This window comes from Artemia franciscana, chromosome 19 (genome assembly GCF_032884065.1).
Source record: "Artemia franciscana chromosome 19, ASM3288406v1, whole genome shotgun sequence".
Taxonomy (NCBI): domain Eukaryota; kingdom Metazoa; phylum Arthropoda; class Branchiopoda; order Anostraca; family Artemiidae; genus Artemia; species Artemia franciscana.
This window is the reverse complement of record NC_088881.1, coordinates 35940191-35960256: the sequence shown is the minus strand read 5'-3', so window position 1 is coordinate 35960256 and position 20066 is coordinate 35940191. Positions and strand designations below refer to the sequence as shown.

Sequence of the window (20066 nt, the reverse complement as noted above, 5' to 3'; positions counted from 1 at the left end):
AAACTAATCACTTCAAAATCAAAATCATCCGTTTTATTGTAGATTTTAAAACTTAATTTATTATTATCACAAATATTAATATTTAAATCTAAGAAATGATCTTCATGACCAGCGCCATGACTAGGCTCAAGAATAAGCTCTGATGGATATATATCTTTAGAAATATCAATGAAATCCTTACAATTTAAGACCAAAATATCATCTAAATATCTTTTATTATTTGACAAAGCGTGTTTTAAATTAATTGGATTATACTTATCCATCATATATTTATATTCTAGTTTACTTAAAAACAAGTCAGCTATAAATGGGCTGGCATCCCCCCCCCCTCTTGGGAATTCCCACGATTTGCTTGTACAAATCACCCCCAAATCTTATATAAGTATTATATAAAACAAATTCCAATAACTCAAAAATCATGTCCAAGCTGTAACATCTCAAGTTAACTGTAGTATTAAAGCAGTTTGTCCATATAGCTTTTTTATTATAAATGTCTATTTTTAAGAACCTTTTACTAGATAAGAGGAAAGATTTCTCGATAACAGTTTTTAAATTATCAAACACTACATTAAGTGATAAATTAGTATACATTGTCGCAAAATCGAAAGACTCAATTCTTTTAGCTGAAACCATTGTTAAAGAATCTATCACCTGCAGTGAATTATTAACACTCCAATATGGATTAAAATTCAAAAAATTTTTAATACCAGAGCAATAGGTTTTAAGTTTATTTACAATTTCCTTTAAAATTAAAGAGAGGTCAGTAGCAGCAATGCGGGTTGGACATTTAGCTGCTCCAGCAATAAACCGTGGTTTAGGGGGATTCTTATGAAATTTTACAGTCCAATATAGGAAAGGGAACTTTTTATCATTGTCATTTATTTTAATATTAAAATTTTTAAAAAGTATTTCTTCAGTCTTTCCAATTAAATTCTCATCCTCTATATTTACCTTTTCGTAAACATTAGTTGTGCATAACACCCTTTTTAAGATATCACAAAACAGCTTCTGACAAATTATGGCAAAATTATTATTAGCTTTATCCACTGGCACAATTACAAATTCATTCTTTAGATTAGCAATTGCTTGTTTAATCTTCGCATTATAAAATAATGATTTAGTGTTACTATTTTTTAAGTTAGAATATATTTTATTTCTTACTCTACTAATAATTAAATTCTTCCAACTTTGAAAACTCTCTTTATTTTTATTCTCTTTCTTACACCACTTATCAATAAATAAATCAAAATCATTTTTCAAGCCATCAAGAACACTCGATGGTTTCAGATGATGAGAAAGACGGAAGTTAGCCCCTTTATTCATTATAATTTGAAGATCATCCTGCTTTATTATTGACAAGTCCCCTGTTATAACATGTTTGTAGGTAGGATTTACAAATGGGCCAATGTGCTTACAATTACAAACCGGTTTCCAATTTATATCACTATCTAGTTTTTTTAGTATTCAATTATAATTAAAAATAATTTGCCCAATAATTTTTGAAAATTTATAAGTTAAAACTGGACTATCATTATAATTTAAATTACTAGGATATATATATATATATATATATATATATATATATATATATATATATATATATATATATATATATATATATATATATATATATATATATGTTGATTCTTTCAATCCATCTTAAGCTAATGTGGTTTCTTTTATTAAATTTAAAATTTAAATAATTTTATGTCCAGCTATCAAACCTAGTGTTGTATAATCGTAAATACATATATTTCTATCATCATTTTCTTCATCCATATATTCTATTGTTTTTTCTCTTTCAATACGAAACAATGACTGTATAATTATTTTTCTATTAGATGTTGTTAATCAGTAAAATAATGTGTTCAACGAAGGTATATTAAACCCTTGAGCTGTTTAGTAGATAATATACTATATTTTTTTTTTCTTTAAGTACTAATAAAACATTCTCTGTACACGTCTGTACACTTCCCAAGAACCATTACTATATGTAAGTACTGGTCAAAGGTTGTAACTTGTAGCCTCTCCCACGGGGACTGTGGGGAAGTAAGTCGTCCCCAAAGACATAGTTATAAGGTTTTTCAACGACGCTGAATAAAATGGATATCTCAGAATTTCGATCTGTTTACTTTGGAAAAAATGGTTAGCGTAGGAGGGGGGCAAGCTGCCCTCCAATTTCTTTAGTTACTTAAAAAGGACACTAGAACTTTTCATTCCCGTTAGAATGAGCCCTCTTGGAACATTCTAGGACCACTGGGTCGATACGATCACTCCTGGGAAAAAATACAAACAAATAAAAACGCATCCGTGATCTGCCTTCTGGCAAAAAATACAAAATTCCACATTTTTGTAGATTTGAGCTTGAAACTTCTACAATAAGGTTATCTGATACGCTTAGTCTGATGACGGGATTTCGTTAAGATTCCAAGACTTTTAAGCGGTATTTCCCCCTATTTTCTTATAAACTTATATATTTAAAATTAGCATTAAAATGCAATTCTTTTGATGTAGCTATTGGTATCAAAATTACATTTTTTAGAGTTTGGTTAAAAAGAGTTTGGTACTTTTAGAGTTTTTTAGAGTTTGTTTTGGAGCCGGGTCGCTCCTTACTACAGTTCGTTACTACGTACTGTTTGAAACGTTTTTTGAAGGGTGTAAAAACAAAATACTGTTTTTAAAATCAGAAAACAATTTAAAGAATATAAATGTGATGAAACAATTACTTCATGATATAAAATATTATATACAATAAATGATTGTGTTATTATTTTATGTTATTTATGCTATTATGTTATTTATGTTAGTATTTTTATTTGTTTTTATATTTAATGTCATATTAAACACTATACTAGATACAATAAAACTTAAAACTGAAATTGATAATAAGTTTACAACTAGTGCAATGACGACTATTAATTGTATAGAATAATTATTATGTTAGCTATAACAAAAATATACGCAGAATAGAGGTTTTGTTTTTTTTATTTAAGCATAGTAATGAAATGGTTAAGTGTGATGTTGGATTATATGAGAAAGATAAAATAACCGAAATATTTTGCGGATTAATCAGATTATTCAATAATAAAAAACAAATTTGCAGTATTGTATTATCTGAGATATTGTTTGTAAGCTAAATTTTTCATAAATATGAATATTTATGAAAAATAACGTTTATCTATTCAATAAATACGAAGTGAAGATTTGTTTAATAACACTTCAGTATTCAATATGTGGAAGAATTTATAAAGTTAGTGGTAAGTTTTGTAGGTCTGATCCATTTACTAATCAAAAATATTCTTGTGGTGAATGTTATAGTTGCAAAAATAAACAAAATCTCCAAATTTTCTAGAGTTTAGTAATCAACCAAACAAAGCTAAATAAAACCATGTCCCTGGATAAAGAATCTCATCAGGAAAAGGCATCTCTTTATACTTTGTTTCTAGCTTTCCCTCCCTTTTTTATATGTAGTGTAGTTTAACACTAGCATGTTTATATGAAAAAATATATTTAATCAATTAATGATAATAGACGAAAATCAATTATTGGATTTATTTTCAGTCTTAAAAATAAATCCAAACGATCAATTTAAAATAAAAGAATAAATCAAATCAATCGAGCAATTAGGTCTATTCACAATCTCCACTAATGATAAAAGAAAAATTAATATTATTATACCGTCTGCAAAACATAAAAATTAACATTTAAAACCCAATTAAAATATGATTAATTAAAGACAATAACAGAAAAATATTTTCCACTAAATCAATCGTTTATTGTTTTACATGCTATTAAATTTTTTGTAAAGTTCCAACGTTTACAGAACACGCATGTAATATGCTTCTTCATTTTGTACGACAGTCTTTAGACTTCGGCCTTATCCCTGCGGCAATATTCCTTGATGTGAAGAAAGCTTTTGACAGCCTCACACACGAGATACTTATTGGTAAGTTGTCGCATCAAGGTGTTCGTGGGGAAGCTCTGTCCTGGTTTTCTTCATTCTTAACTGGCCGATCCATTGCAGTAGAAGCTTCTGATGAACATGTTCCAGTTGAATATGGAGTGCCACAAGGCTCAGTTCTTGGGCCATTCCTTTTCCTCATATATGTCAACGACCTCTATCGACTATTTAGCAGCCCACGATTTGATTTCTGTTGTCATTTGTGTCAGAAAGGAGATGCTGTGGCTGGAGCCTTGGATACGCCTGGTCAACATGAAGAACTCTTTGCTTTCGCCGACGACACCACCCTGGGGGCTGCAGCACCTGATGAATCGTCTCTTATCCTCAAGCTACAATTGATGACAGAAAGCATATATCGTTGGTTTGATGCAAATTTGTTAGCTTTGAATGTAAAAAAATCGTTTCTTCTTATATTCTCCCGCATAGGCAAAAGCTGCCCTACAGTGACAGAGCTTAAAACATCTAAGGGATCCATATCCCGCCCAGCTGACCGGTTTATTCGATTCCTTGGGATACTTCTGGATAAAAATCTATCTTTCAAACGGCATGCTGAGTCAATGAGATTAAAGTTTCTCGAGGCCTTGGAATTATTCGGAAGCGAGTCTTTGAGTCTGAAGTGAGCGAGTCTGAAGTGAGTCTTTCTTTTTTCTATCCTTCATCTATTATAATCTCTTATTTACCCTTATTTATGCTACTGCTTGTCAGTGTGGATGTCAACATTTCCATCTGTACTTACACCTTTACATAATCTCCAACTGAAAGCAGCAAAAATCCTTCAGTCTACCACCCATATTTCTGTTGAACTTCTGAAGATTAAAGATATTCATACATTACACCTCTCTTTCATTGCATTTCAGTATTTCCTTGGAGACCTTCCATCAAGTTTCTCCGGGCTTCTTGAAATATTTCGAAATGTCAGTCCTTATGAAACTAGAAACAAGGATGATGTGCAAGTGCCATCCACCCCTGCAGTGCGCTCAGACTTTGGTCTGATAGTTGCTGTCGGACATGCCTGGAATTCCATTCCTGTTGGGATTCGACAGTCCTGTACCATAGGCTCCTTCAAGAAACGGTTGAAGAATTTTTTAATTAAAAAAAAATAAATTAAATTATAATATTGATCAGTTATTTATATTGTTTTTTTATTAAGATTTATTTAATTTAATTAATTATTTAGATTGAATTTAATTATTTAGATTAGGGTGGTGTGAGTGTCGGATCCTCGATGTATGTATATATATTTTTTTTTAAGTAGGTGGTGCGGAGATCAGTTGTATTCGGGTGGGGATTGGTGAGTAGACTCTAAATATATGTTAAGTGTGAATGTATTTAATGGTTATTAATGTTTTGTTTTGTTGTTTTTTCCCAAATAACGGGCCATTGAGCCCTTTGGGATATTTTTTATTTATAAATGGATGGATATTTATAATAAAAGGAACTTGAACTTGAACTTTAAGAAAAATAGAAAAAACATTAATAATTAAATTATTGATTAAATTTTTATATTTTTAGCAATATCATTATTTATTTTTATAAGCCCATCATATACAATGTATTTTTATCGGTCATAATTATTTGTGGAAACTTTTCAAAAACAACATCTTTAATAATAAATTTTTTTGTAAATTATTTGCATTTTAATTTCATCTCTTGACATTATGTTGTAGTTTCTGACATCAAAATCACTCAAGTTTAATATGGACATTAAAAATTGTTATACCTCGATATATTCTTTTTTATGAAAAATTAAATAATTTATCATTGTAGGAGAAAACCATATGTCTTACCTATGCAAACTGCTTATGTCATATTCATTCCTATAGAAGTATACAGACGTTTTATTAACCGTCATTAATAAAATATTAGGATATTTTGTTGTTTAAATCATAACTCATAATTTTCTCTCTGCTAAAAACGTCATTTTTACCCTCAAATAAAAATTTACCTCCCTTTGAATTCATTGGGTTTGTATTCAAAAAACATTTCATCAATAATTCCATAAACTGGCCTATAAAAATTACCACCATTTTAAACTTTTCTATAAATTTTAAAAATCTACCTCTACTATCTAATGAAAATTCTAATCTACCTCTACTATCCAAATATTGTGCGTTATGCAACACACTTTTTTTCATAATCAAATATAAAATATATAAGTCCCAATTATTACAATGTGTATGGCTTCTCCATATAAAAATTAATATCATTATAGGTGAAATTTGGATAAAAATTATGTATTGCATAAGATCCATAACATATTTTTTCTTTTGATTTAGTTCTTAATGTTGATTTCTTTATATTTTCTAAGAAAATCTCGTAATATATATATATATATATATATATATATATATATATATATATATATATATATATATGTATATATATATATATATATATATATATATATATATATATATATATATATATATATATATATAATAACTTAACTAAAGTGTATAGATTTACCCTTCCAGAGAATCCTACGCGGCCTGATATGATTGCACCGGTACTCGCCCAGTTTTCGTCTAAGGATGTGGCTAGAAAGGTATTTGCTGCTAAGAGCAAACTGGCCAAATCTGGTATATTTGTGTCTGAAAGTTTAACTAAGAAGCGACGAGAAATTCTGCAACTGGCTCCTGATAGGTTAGGTAACCACAACGTATGGTCCGATCACGGCCGTATTTTCGCTCGATCTGGAAATGACGCTCGGACACGCCGACTGTGGAGTTGTGACGACATATAATCTGAGTTTTTTTTTTTTTTTCGTTTTAGTAGTTGTAAATGTGTACTTTAGTATTTACATTCTTTCGTAGTAATAGTTCTTTAATAGGAAGTAGGATAAATTATTTATGAATGTTTTCACGATTACTTCAGTTAGAAAAAAATCGCTTTTCGTTGGATAATATTTTGTCGAGTGATGTTGGTAGCCGGTCGGAATTTTCGGATAAACAGCCTGCAAGGCTTAGTAAATATGTTGCAGTAGATGATGTGAGTGCACCCGTTATGCTGTCCGGATTCCAGATTCTCCACTGGAATTGTCATTTAACTACTTGACATGAAGATGTAGTTGATATAATTAATAAACTTAACAGTGAGGTGCAAGTGATAGGTATTTGTGAATCATTTATTAGTGAACAATGTCCTGCTTCGTTGTTTAATTTTCCAGGTTACACACTTATTTCCAAGAACCGGTCATTGATGGGAAGGGGAGGTTTAGCATTCATAATCAAGGATGATATAAAATTTAAAGTAAGGGAAGATTTATCTTTATGGATTGAAGGTAAGATTGAAACTTTTGCTATTGAAATAGTGACAAGTATTAATAATCCACTTCTTATTTCATCGGTGTATAGACCCCCTGGTGCTAGTCCGGATTTTTTCCTAGAGGAAATTGAAATTTAATATCTGAAATAAATCGAAATTTTGATAAAATTGTAATCATAGGTGATTTTAATTTTGATTTATTAGATCTTCAAGCCAAAAATTTGGATTTCCTTAATGTCATGCTTTCATTTGGTCTTTTCCCATTAAATTCTATCCCATCCCAATTAACAGACCATTCTGCAACTTTGATTGATAATGTTTTCTTCACTGAAGTTATGGTGGAAGATAGCATGTGTGGTGTATTAATCCATTCTGGTTCGGACCACTTACCGCTTCTTTGTTTGTTGCAGAAGTTATCACATTGTAAAATTAAAAGAAAAAACAAGATTCTTCGGCGTGACATGAAAGAAGTTAATCTGGCTAAATTTAAAAATGAAGTTAGTTCGTTGGATTGGGAGGTGGTTTACAATGAAAAGGATGATGCTTCAAAAGCTTTTAACATTTTTTCAGATATTCTTTACCCTGTGTTTGAGAAAAATTGCCCATTGAATAAAATTAATTGCAAGAAAGCTAAACCGAGAAAGCCGTGGATAAATGATGAAATTTTGAGTTTAATAAGACAAAGAAATAAGTTGTATTGTCAATATCTTGATAATCCATCTGAAATGATTTTAAATGAGTTTAAAGAGTTGAGAAATTATGTAAATAATTCAAAAAGAAATGCAAAGAATGAGTATTATTTAAACCGTTTGAAGATTAAGGAAGGTAATATAAAAGATACTTGGGGAATTGTCCGTGAAGTGATAGGATGTGAAAAAAAAGGTATGTGTATAACCAATTTAAAAACTAGTAATAGAATTATTCATGATAAATTGGAAATAGCAAATTACATGGGTGATTATTTTTCGAAAATTGGTAGTGTTATACAGAATGAAGTGTCTAGAGGTAGTTGTGCCGTCAACATTAAGGTAAATCCTTCAAGCATGCAGAATGGGTTTGAATTTGTACCATGTAATGTAGAAGAAGTTGAAAAAATTGTTTGTAGCCTTAAATCAAATTCTTCTGGTGTAGATGGATTGAACCTAAAGGCTTTTAATTATGTGTCGGTGTATCTTTTACCGGTACTGGTTCATTTAATTAATCTCTCAATGGTTAAAGGGCATTTCCCGTCGGAACTGAAACAATCTAAAATCATACCTTTACATAAAGGTGGGGACCCCTCAGAACCCTGTAATTGGCGACCAATTTCCATTTTACCTTTATTTAGTAAAATTTATGAAAAAGTTATTTATAAACGATTGTATGATTTTTTGGATTCGAAGAAAATTTTGTATAATGGACAGTTTGGTTTCAGAAGTAAACATTCCACTAGTAATGCAGTACACCATCTTTTAAGTTTTGTTGATAATGCATTTGAAAATAATATGATTCCTATAACTGTTTTTGTAGATTTCCGTAAGGCTTTTGACACTGTTGATTTTAATACTCTTCTTAGTAGACTAAGTGGGCTTGGGTTAGGTAGTACTTGTGTAAAGTGGTTTTCATCGTATTTGCATGGCCGGACTATCAAAGTCGCTTTATCAGATATATCAAGCAGAGAGTTCGGTGTTAAGTGTGGAGTGCCTCAAGGTTCCGTGCTGGGACCTCTACTTTATCTTATTTATGTTAATTCGTTGGCTTCACATGTTGGAGTTGAAGCGCTGACCTCTTTCGCGGACGACACTGCGATAACAGTAATTGGTAGTTGTTTGGTGCAGGTTGCACATAAGGCTAATTTGGCACTTGAACGTTTGCGCAGTTTTACAATAGGTAGTTCCCTAGCAGTTAATGCATCTAAAACAAATTACATTATATTTAGTAGAACAGGTAGGTTACTTAATGATAATAATAACATTTTTTTGGACATTTACCTATTAAACAAGTTTTTGAAATTAGGTATTTGGGGTTTTATTTAGATAATAATATTAGTTGGAAAAAGCATTGCAGTGTTATTGGTGCTAAAATGGCTAGGGGTCTAGGAATTTTGAGACGTGTAAAAAAAACTTTTCCGTTCAAGATTTTAAAAATCATTTATTTTTCCCTTGTTCATCCTTATATAGATTATGGTTGTGTTCATTGGGCTAGTAATTTCTTCTCTAATTATAAAAGGATCCAGATTTTGCAAAATAAAAGCATTCGATTGATTGCGGACATAAAAGAGCAGGTTGAATCCAAAACTACTGCTAGCTTTTCCCGGTGTAATGTTTTAAATGTTGGTCAGATTCGTGACTACCAGGCATCAATTTTTGTGTTCCAGAGCATGAAACATATATGCCCTGAGTATTTTCATGATTATTTTTCCATGAATCAGGAGTACCATAATTATGATACAAGAAATTCACAACTTTTAAGCCATGAACAAAGAAAAACAGTTCGATCATCATATGTGGTTCGGAATCTTGGGCCTTCTGTTTGGAATAGTTTGCCGGCTGGCATCAGGGAGTCTGTCACTTTATATGGGTTTAAAAATAAATTGAAAATGTTTTATTTAAGTAATAGGTTTTGAAGGGCAGAAGGTTTTTGATGTTTTTTTTTTTGCAGTTTATTGATGTGGGGTGGGGACTGAATACCGGTAAATGATATTTAATATGATTATTTTGTTGTATTTTGTTCATGTGTATGTCTTGTTATTTTTTATATATAAGATAGGCTAAGTGGTTAATCATGAGATGTTATGTTTAGATATTTATTTATAAGATGTAAATCATAATATGAAACTGCAGCACAAGTCCTTAGGACTTTCTTTTTGCTGCAACAATTTATTAGTGTTGTCATTTTTTTATTTATGTTTGTATTGCGGATAAAATAAAACTTACCTACCTACCTATATATATATATATATATATATATATATATATATATATATATATATATATATATATATATATATATATATATATATATATATATATATATATATGTATATATATATATCTATATATATGTATATATATATATATATATATATATATATATATATATATATATATATATATATATATATATATGTATATGTATATATATATTTTTATATATATATATATATATATATATATATATATATATATATATATATATATATATATATATATATATATATATATATATATATATATATATATATATATTATATATATATATATATATATATATATATATATATATATATATATATATATATATATATATATATATATATATATATATATATATATATATATATATATATATATATTTATATATATATATATATATATATATATATATATATATATATATATATATATATATATATATATATATATATTCAATATAACTATATATTACTATCTTTAAAATCCTCAATAATTAAATTAATATTACCGTTTAGTTTATTTCTTAAAATAGCTTTATGTGATGGAATTTCTTATAAATAAATTATTTTCATATCTTCCATTTATTGATGAGGAACATTTTCATAAAGTTTCGTCTGAAACTTCAATTTCGTCTACAAGTTTAAAAAATAAATGTATGACAATATATTTCAGAATAATAACTCGTTATTATATTGGGTGAAATTACTTTTTTAATATTAATTTTTTTGGATATTTTAAAGAAAATATTTCTCTAGAATTTATATCTACTACAGGAGCATAATAACAATCATTATCACTATTTTTATTAACTTCTAAAACAGCCGTAATTTCTTTATCCCATTTTTTCCTTATCTAGCGTTACTAATTCTTTATAATCTTTCTTATGTCCGATAGCTATGAAATTTGGAACAGCACTTCTTGCACCTTTACTCACATTCTTAAGATTTTAAACCAAACATAAAATACTAATCTTCTTATGTCTTGATGTTGTGAATAATAAATCTAATTCTTTTCTTAGGGATTATGAATCGTTTATCCAATTAATTTATTAGAAATGTTGATAGTAGATTTTCTATTAATAATAGGGTCCAGGTCTCACACCAATATATAGCAATTGGCACAATCAGGCTGTTGAAAAGTTGAGCTTTCAGCTGGTTCGACAGGTTTCGGCATTTCCAGATATTTGTGAGCCTTTTAAAACTGGAGCTAGCAAGAGCTAGGTGGCGTTTGATGTCGGAGGTATGACAAGTGTCCCCTGTGAGGAGACTGCCCAGGTAGACGAATTGGTCGACCGTTTCAACCGTGTCAATAATTATGTAAGGAGTAGCTGCTTGTTTTTGGCGTGACGTGACCATAACTTTCGTTTTTTTGGCGTTAATTTGCATGCCAAAAGGTTTTGTGGCTTCGTTGAGACAGTCTGCTTGTCTTTGGAGATCAGCGGCCGTTGTAGAGAGCTGGTCGATGTCGTCAGCATAGGCGATCTTGTTTACTAGGACTCCAACTATTTTGGCTCCATGTTCGTCTGGTATCAGTGACAGTATGGCGTGAAGAAACAGGTTGAACAGGTGGGGTGACAGAATACATCCTTGTATAACTCCCGAGGATATTGAGAATTCATCAGAGAGTCCATCAGTGGTGAGAATCCGGCTTCTGGATTGGCTGTATATATTCTCAATAATCGTGACGATTTGGTCGGGGATACCATAATGTCTTAGGATGTGCTACAGACCTTTCCTCCAGATTAAATCGAAGGCTTTCCGAAAGTCAATAAAGAGATGATATAGGTCTCTGTTGAACTCAACAAAGCGTTCCATGAGCTAATGAACGGTGAAGCTTTGGTCAATGGTCGATCGTCAAGGTCGGAAGCCAGCTTGGTATTCACCCAGAACGGAAGCTGTAATTGCTTGGATTCTACGTAGGAGAATTTTGGTCAGTATTCTAGTTTGATGACTGGTCAAGCTGATCAGGCAGTAGTTCTCACACTCTCTTCTTGAGCCTTTTTTGTGGATTGGGACCACTGCTGCCTTACACCATAGTTGTGGGACGTGGCCCGTTGACCATGCGGCTGACACAACTTTGTGGTACAATTCGACGACGTCCTCTGAGTCAATGTTAATTAGTTCAGCAGTGATACCGTCCGGTCCTGGGGCCTTCCCTCGTTTCAGGGATCTTATCGCTGCCTCAGTTTCTGATTTTAAGAGTGGTGGTGGAGGTTCTCGATCATTAATGGGGAAGTAGTTTAGGATGCTGGGATCGGCAATCATCTGCGGATTTAATTTATCTTCAAAATATTCCTTCCATCGTTCGAGTTCCATTTTTGCGTCGTTGATGGGATTGTTTTGTTTGTCTAGGATTGCTGTGGAGATGGGATCGTTCCTGCTAGACAGCTCACGAACTGTTTTGAAGAGTTTTTGACTGTTTCCGTTCCTAAACTGGGCTTCGCATACCTTGCATTTCTCGGTAACATGGTTACGCAAGACCTTTCGGACTTCCCGTTCGATTCTACTTTTGAGATATTCATAGGTGTCTCGGCTGCATGGGTCAGCTTTGTTGTTGCAGAGACGCTTTTGGTTACATAGTTGGATTATTTATTCAGTAATCCACTCCTTTTCGTCTTTCGTTTTCCTCCCGAGGACATAATTTGCTGTCTCCAAAACTGCAGAAGTTGCATGCTCAGCCAGTTGATCAATCTCTTCAACGGTGGTGAGGGAAGTGAAGCTCTCTAGGATAGCTCGGAATTTTGACGATAGGCTGGTGGTATAGGCGCCTTTTTTATGGGGTCGCGAAGCAGCTCTGTCCGGAATATAGGGATTCTTGTCGTCTTAGGGAGTTTTTTCAGTCTTAGCTTGAGTTTGGACATAGGGAGTGAGTGATTCGAATCAAAGTTTGCACCAGGAAGGGATACAGTATCAATTATTGAGGACTTCCAGTGTTTAGATATCAGCAAATAGTCTATCATGTTTTCAGTTACTCCGTCAGGGGATCTCCAGGTGACCTTACGGCGGTGTTTGTTATATACAAGTCGTTTTCTCTACAGAAACTAATTAGCCTTTCACCTCTTCCGTTCAGTCGGCCATGGCCGTGGGGTCCCATTACATCTCTCCGATCAATCTGATCGTTGCCCGTGATAGCGTTGAAGTCGCCCATGACGATGAGCATATCTTTCTTTGGTGTTTGGTCGGTGACACTTTGATGTTGAAAGTAGAACTGTTCGCATTCTTCATCGCTTCGAGCAGAGTCAGGAGCATAAACCTGGATGATGGTAAGGTTTGACACGGATCCCTTTAGTCTAATGGTTGCTATCCTTTCTGATACGGGCGTGAAGGAGATCAGCGCCTTGTGTCTTTGAGTGCCATCGGTGCATCCCGAGAGTAGGAGGGAGGTTCCAGATATAGTTTCTTCACCAGTTCGGGGGAGGTGTGTCTCAGATAGCCGGCTTAGATACAAGTCCCACTTGTATCGGTTTAGTTCTCTCAGTAGTAGATCCACTTTTCCAGGTTTGGCTAGAGTCCGGGTGTTGAGTGTTCCTATGTTGAGTACAGTTTTAGTGGAGATGAGTCGCAGGGTATCCTCATCCCCTCCGGGGGTCGTCATTGGCCTATTATGATCGTCGGTGTCCCCGTACGCGGTAGCATGTTCGTCGGTTTCGCCGTACGCTGTAGCAGAGTCGTCGGCTTCCCCGTACGCGGTAGTATGTTCAATATTACTTCCATTCGCCATCATCATCATCATCATCAAATCGCTAGGTTCGTCGGTTTCCCCGGACGCGGTAGTAATTCTGCTTTGATTCATAAAGCCCATAATTCATTTGTTAAAAGGAAAGGTTTCAAGGCTGGTTAGGAGACGGCGGTAAGCCACTCCTCTCCGTCAACCTGCAGAGGCCGTTGTTCGTCGCTGAATCATCCACCCTTTCGCAGTTGTCCTCCTGAAGAGGATCCTCCCACGATGATAATCTGCCGTACCATACGATTTTACCCATTGATGGGAGAAGGTTTGAAGCTGACGGGACATATCCACACGCTGGTGGGCCCAGCTCAGTCTACATTAGAGGGGCCTTCTTCCTCCTCCACCTGAATTTATGTCCCCCAGGCGGTTATATTTTAGGACCCCCAGGGGCTGGGTCTCCCCTTGGTCCGTCCCTCCATCACCACCAGAGATACCCTGCATATCTGCAAGGCTTTCCTCTATCCGCCACCTGGGGATGCGCTGAGTGGCCTGGGGCGGGCTCCTACTGAGAAGTTGACTCAGTAGGTACTCAGAATGAAGATTTAAACAAAATAAATTCAACAAATTCATTTGATAGACATAATTTCAATAGGTTATACTTACAATTTTCAAAATATATTGATGATAGTATATTTAGAAAGAATATATTTATTCCATATCTTCAAACAGCTAGAAACTTATACATACGAAAATTTTGTATGTTCTCAGAAGAAAAAACTACAAAAGATTATACTACTACAATTGCAATACAACTATGTATAAATCTACAAGGATTTGTAGTTAAGTGTTTAATGATGTGGTCGAAGTATATTATGCAGATGGCAAAAAATTATATAGTGAATTTGTAAAAACAGATTCTTTGAATGATGGACAGGTTGTTCAAAGAAAAGATAGATCACTGATTATTAAAGTTTTATAATATGCATACTAGCTGACTATCAGTTTATCTACTGATTTAGCTTTAATTTTCTTACTTAATTTTAAATCTTCAAAATTTGTTTTACTTGTTTTTTCATTACAGTTCAATATATTATCATTTGATGAAATTGAATTTATATTTAATATATCTATTTTTATCAGCTGGCATGAACAATAAATAAAGCTCTAAGCCCATCTATGTTTTTTGTAATGAATATTATTCAAAATATTTTTTCTGAAGTGTTTTCCATTTTTCAATTATTTCAATTTGATCAACATTGTTTATTTTAATAATGCTTAAGTATAATTTATCATCTTGCTTATATATTAAACGATTTTTTTAGATGCATTGGTTATTGCATTCTTAGTTAATACAACAAAAGCAATACTATTACATTTCAAGATGTTAATCAAGTCAGCTTTAATATTTCTTAATCAATATCATCTAATTTATTAATAGAAAATCTACTAATAAATTTATTTGGATTTTTTTCTTTGATATTATTGTGGATTTTACATGCTTTTGGACTTGTGTTTTTGTTTATATCAGTTTTAATATGTGGATACATTTTGATGATTTTTCCACCATAAAACAAATTTAATTCATCATTATAATCATCCGAATCACTAGAAATATCAAAATCTAAAGATAAAAAGAATCAAAACGTTTGAGTCAATATGAGTCAATTATATTTCTAGCAAACTTATACTCTTTCATTTGTTATGTGTTTCTTTATTAGAAAATATCTAACAGAGTCATCGCTACCAGCAATAGGACTTGAGTCTGATACTTTGACACGTTAAGGTAAATTAATACATTTAGGGGGATATGCTAATTTACTATATATATCACTGAATATATCACCAAAATTACTAATACTTACTTGATTACAAACTAAAAACTATATATATATCTTTATCAGTTAATTTAAAATTTACAAAATTATCACTATAATAAATATATATACTACTAATATCTATATTGTTAGGATTTTTCAGCAAATTGACATCACTACCTATTTGTATTAGCCCTGGGTAATCATCATCTTTAAATTATATATTTTCAGTAACTTTAAAATAGCTTACTGAAAGATTATCAATATTAAATTCAACTTTTGTTATTTTTGAATAATCAGTATTTATTGTGTTTTTGAAATTTGATCTAAATCCTTTTTGAATAATAAAATCATATTTTTTTCTTTATAAACGTTATTATGTATAGATGCTTTAATCTCTAGTAGTCCACCTCTCTACCAACTGAGCTATCGAAGGATAAATCTCTAGCAAATACAATAAATTTTGTAAAGGTAGTTGTTTAGTAAAATTTTCCATCATATGTTTTATACTTTGGATCTACTTTATTACATTTTTTACATCTAATTTTATTAAAATTAAATCCTTAATAATTAGGCTCATCAAAGTTAGATAGTTTAATCCTTTGAATATTATTTTTTACTTTATTAAAATATCCTAGCTTATCCATTTACTGTAGCATAAATATGAACAAAATAAATATAAATATCATATAAGAATAGTGTTGAAAAAAAGATCAACAATTTCATTCTCATGATTTTTTATAATAATTTAATTTTCTGTAATATTTATCATAATATCCGGACAATCATTATTCAAATCAATGTCCCCCTTGTCAAAACTAACATCACCTAATTCTGTATTACATTATTAATATTACAACTTTAAATTACTTTTTCAATTAATGTTGATCTAAAACTGAGATGATTTTTTCATGAATGCTACCAACAAAATACTGTAAATTAGATGTTTTTGATACAAGCGCTATATTGTCATTCAAAGATAAACAGTCAAAGCTTGAATCAGATGAATTTGGCAAACAATATTCTCTAATTAATTTATCATTTAAGTAGGAATTTGATGTCAATTGCATTTATAACGTAAATAAAGACTCCACATACAAATGACCGACACAACTATTAATCTGAATCCAACATTTAGTGTACACGATTTTATACATGAATTTCAAAAATTCGACGATAAATTTTATGAACATTTTTATATATATGTTAGTTTTATAGAAATATTTTTTTGTTATGTATTTTTGTAGAATTTGAACTTATTTTCATATAATCTTTATTATTAGAAATAATTCAATAAATGAAAAAGAAGAACAAAATAATAAAAAATTTATAGAGACAATAATTATTATTAAAAACTAAACTAATATGTAAAATAATAATTTATAATTAAAGAAGATAATCGATTAGAATATAGAGCCAAAGTTTTTGATTATTCGTATATAATTAACTGTAACATATAAGAAGTTGTATAACTATTATCAGGCTCTCTATTCTTCACTGAATAAAAATATAATCTAATATTAGATGTTTTAACGGGTGTTAGTTCAATATCTTCAACAATACTATTATCATCACAAAGTTTATGACAACAAAGTTTAAATAAAGATTGTATCTGTGGCTTTAATCTATTAAATTTTACCCACGATAATCCGTCTACGAATAATCTATCCATGATATAATTTTTAGTATTCTCGCCAAAATAAGATATATTAATTTTATATATCATATTATAAATAAATTCTAATATAATACAATCATGATCATGATGTAAAAATCATTAGTCAGTATATCTATAAGGCTGTTTCCAACATCTATACCTTAGGGCACCTTTTCTAAGATTTTATCAGAAATAGGATAAAAAATTATTAATTTCTTTAACAATCTCTACGTCTTCTTTATAAATCAAATAAGTGTTCAAAAAACCAGATATTAGAACTTATTGCTAAAGCTCATTATCTAATTTCTTATTAAATACTGCAGAAATGTCCCGTATACTAATTTATCACCTTTAAATATTAAATTGCATTTTTCTTTATTATCTTTAGGAACTTCATCTGCTTCAATTGTTTTGTTGCTAAAACACATATTTATCTAAAATTTTTATTTTATTGAATTTATATGTATTTGTTGATTCTTTCAATCCATCTTAAGCTAATGTAGTTTCTTTTATTAAATTTAAAATTTTAATAATTTTATGTCCAGCTATCAAACCTAGTTTTGTATAATCGTAAATACATATATTTCTATCATCATTTACTTCATCCATATATTCTACTGTTTTTTCTCTTTCAATACAAAACAATGACTGTATAATTATTTTTCTATTATGTTATTAATCAGTAAAATAATGTGTTCAACGAAGGTATATTAAACCCTTGAGCTGTTTAGTAGATAATATACTATATGTTTTCTTTAAGTACTAATAAAACATTCTCTGTACACGTCTGTACACTTCCCAATAACCATTACTATAGAAGATAATGGATCTAATAATAATATATAGAAATCTAAATTGTTCAACTCTAACTACCAAGATTAATGTCCGGTCTTGTGTTATCTTTTCTTATATATAAATTAAAAGCAAATGTAGTATTTAAAAAGTTTTGTTTACTATCATAACAAAATGCATTTGATAAATGAACACTCATCAGTAAATATATATTATTTTATTATTACAATCTGGTGGAGCTCTTACTTTAGACTTGGCTTCATGTCTTGATTCTGATATCATAAACTTAATATTATTCTCATTAACAATTTCAATAAGTTATCAATTCTTTTAAATATTTTGGAATTTGTTCCTACATTTTTATTCAATAAATCATTTTTGCTTCTTTCTCAATTATCGATAATGTTGGGTACGTAATCAGCATCAACAGTGTTTATAATTCTTGGCATATGTTCAGTAAAATTTTTAGCTATACTTGTACAAAAATAAATTCGAATATAATATAGGCGTTGAGGTTATTGCTGTAAAATAAGGAATTGAATTCTTTATTAAAAATAACTAATACTTTTATTTTCTAATAGATTAAATGCTTCATCTACAGCTCCATATAAATAATGATCAGATTGATATTTATGATATTCGTAAATGTTTTTCAGGAAAAAGCAAAATATCATAATTATTTTCATAATCCAAATTTTCGATCCATCTAGACTTACTTTATAGTTTAGATTTTTTATTAAATTTAAGGATTTTTATTTAGGGATTCTTGACCTCGCTATATGCATTAAACAAAAAAGAAGACGTTGACATATCAATAAGTTAATGAGATTGTCATTAAAGATTAAAATTTTCTTAACAATTCTAAACTAGCACAAATTTATTTGGTGATGGATATAGAAATTATAAAAAAATCTACAAATATCAAATCACAGCCTAATATACAACGACCTAATTATCGAATTTGATATATTCCTGCATTAAATTTTGTAGTGAATGGTTTAGAAATTAGAACAAGCGTAAACTCTTTCTTTTTTAAATGCTGTAAGAACTCACATAAAAACTCATCGTTGATTTCTTTTAATTTTACGCTTTTGTTAGGTCTAGATTCTTTGAAAGTTTCAAATTCATCACTTGTATCTATCATAATTCTTTGCACTTGTGTATCGGCAGTTGCATTGGAAGGAATGTCTAAGAAGTCTTGAGGCATCCTCTGAAACATATTTCTCTCTTGTTGGTTCATAGCATCAATTTCAACTATTATATAGACTGAATGTTCTTTATACATCTCACTCCTACTGTCACGTTGATTTTTGAATTACAATGGAATAGTTGTGGCCATCAAGTCATAGCAAATTGCAGAAATAGCCAAGACAGATAGTTGAATTGAGTAAGAGGCAATTCTGGCATTAATTTACATCTCCCGTACGTTAAAGGGGTTACAGACCACATTTCAAAAAATCTAAGGAGAAAACCCTGCCACACAAAAATAAATAAAATTCAATAAAAGACCAAAAATATGAAAACAAATAGGATATGAAACATACTTCTCACAATTTTTTATATCCCCATTATTGGATGTAGATGTACATTATCAATATAATATAATTAATATAATGTGCATTTCCCGTACGTTAAAAGGGTTCAGACCACATTTCCAAAAATCTAAGAAAAAATAACGGTTTAACTTACTACCTTAGACCCAAAAAAACTATCAGTTCCCAAATCTACCAAGAAAAAGGCCCTATCCCGATAGGTGATAACTCTGGTGTCTAAAGAATTCCTTGTTCTTATGGTCTTTGGTACATAGGAAGAACTGATAAACGACTTATGTACAGATCAACTCAGAACTGTACCTCAATTAATAACACTCTTAAATAGCGGAAAAAACCTTTGATTTTTCTGTATGCGATTATTTTGCTTAAATTCTTAGAAGCAATCTTAAAGAATCAAATGAAATA

At 30.6% G+C, this 20066-nt stretch overlaps 1 protein-coding gene across 2 annotated transcripts in view; it reads left to right on the top strand.

Moving 5' to 3' along the window:
* Positions 1-6414: 6414 nt before the first annotated feature.
* LOC136039618 (uncharacterized) overlaps positions 6415-20066 on the top strand; it is a 45016-nt gene continuing 31364 nt past the window's right edge. The window contains exon 1 of one of the 2 annotated variants that reach the window (XM_065723508.1): positions 6415-7210. The gene's annotated coding sequence lies outside the window, so the exon portion shown is untranslated. Of the gene's footprint in view, positions 7242-20066 lie in introns of both variants that reach the window. The other variant, XM_065723506.1, reaches the window with a different exon arrangement.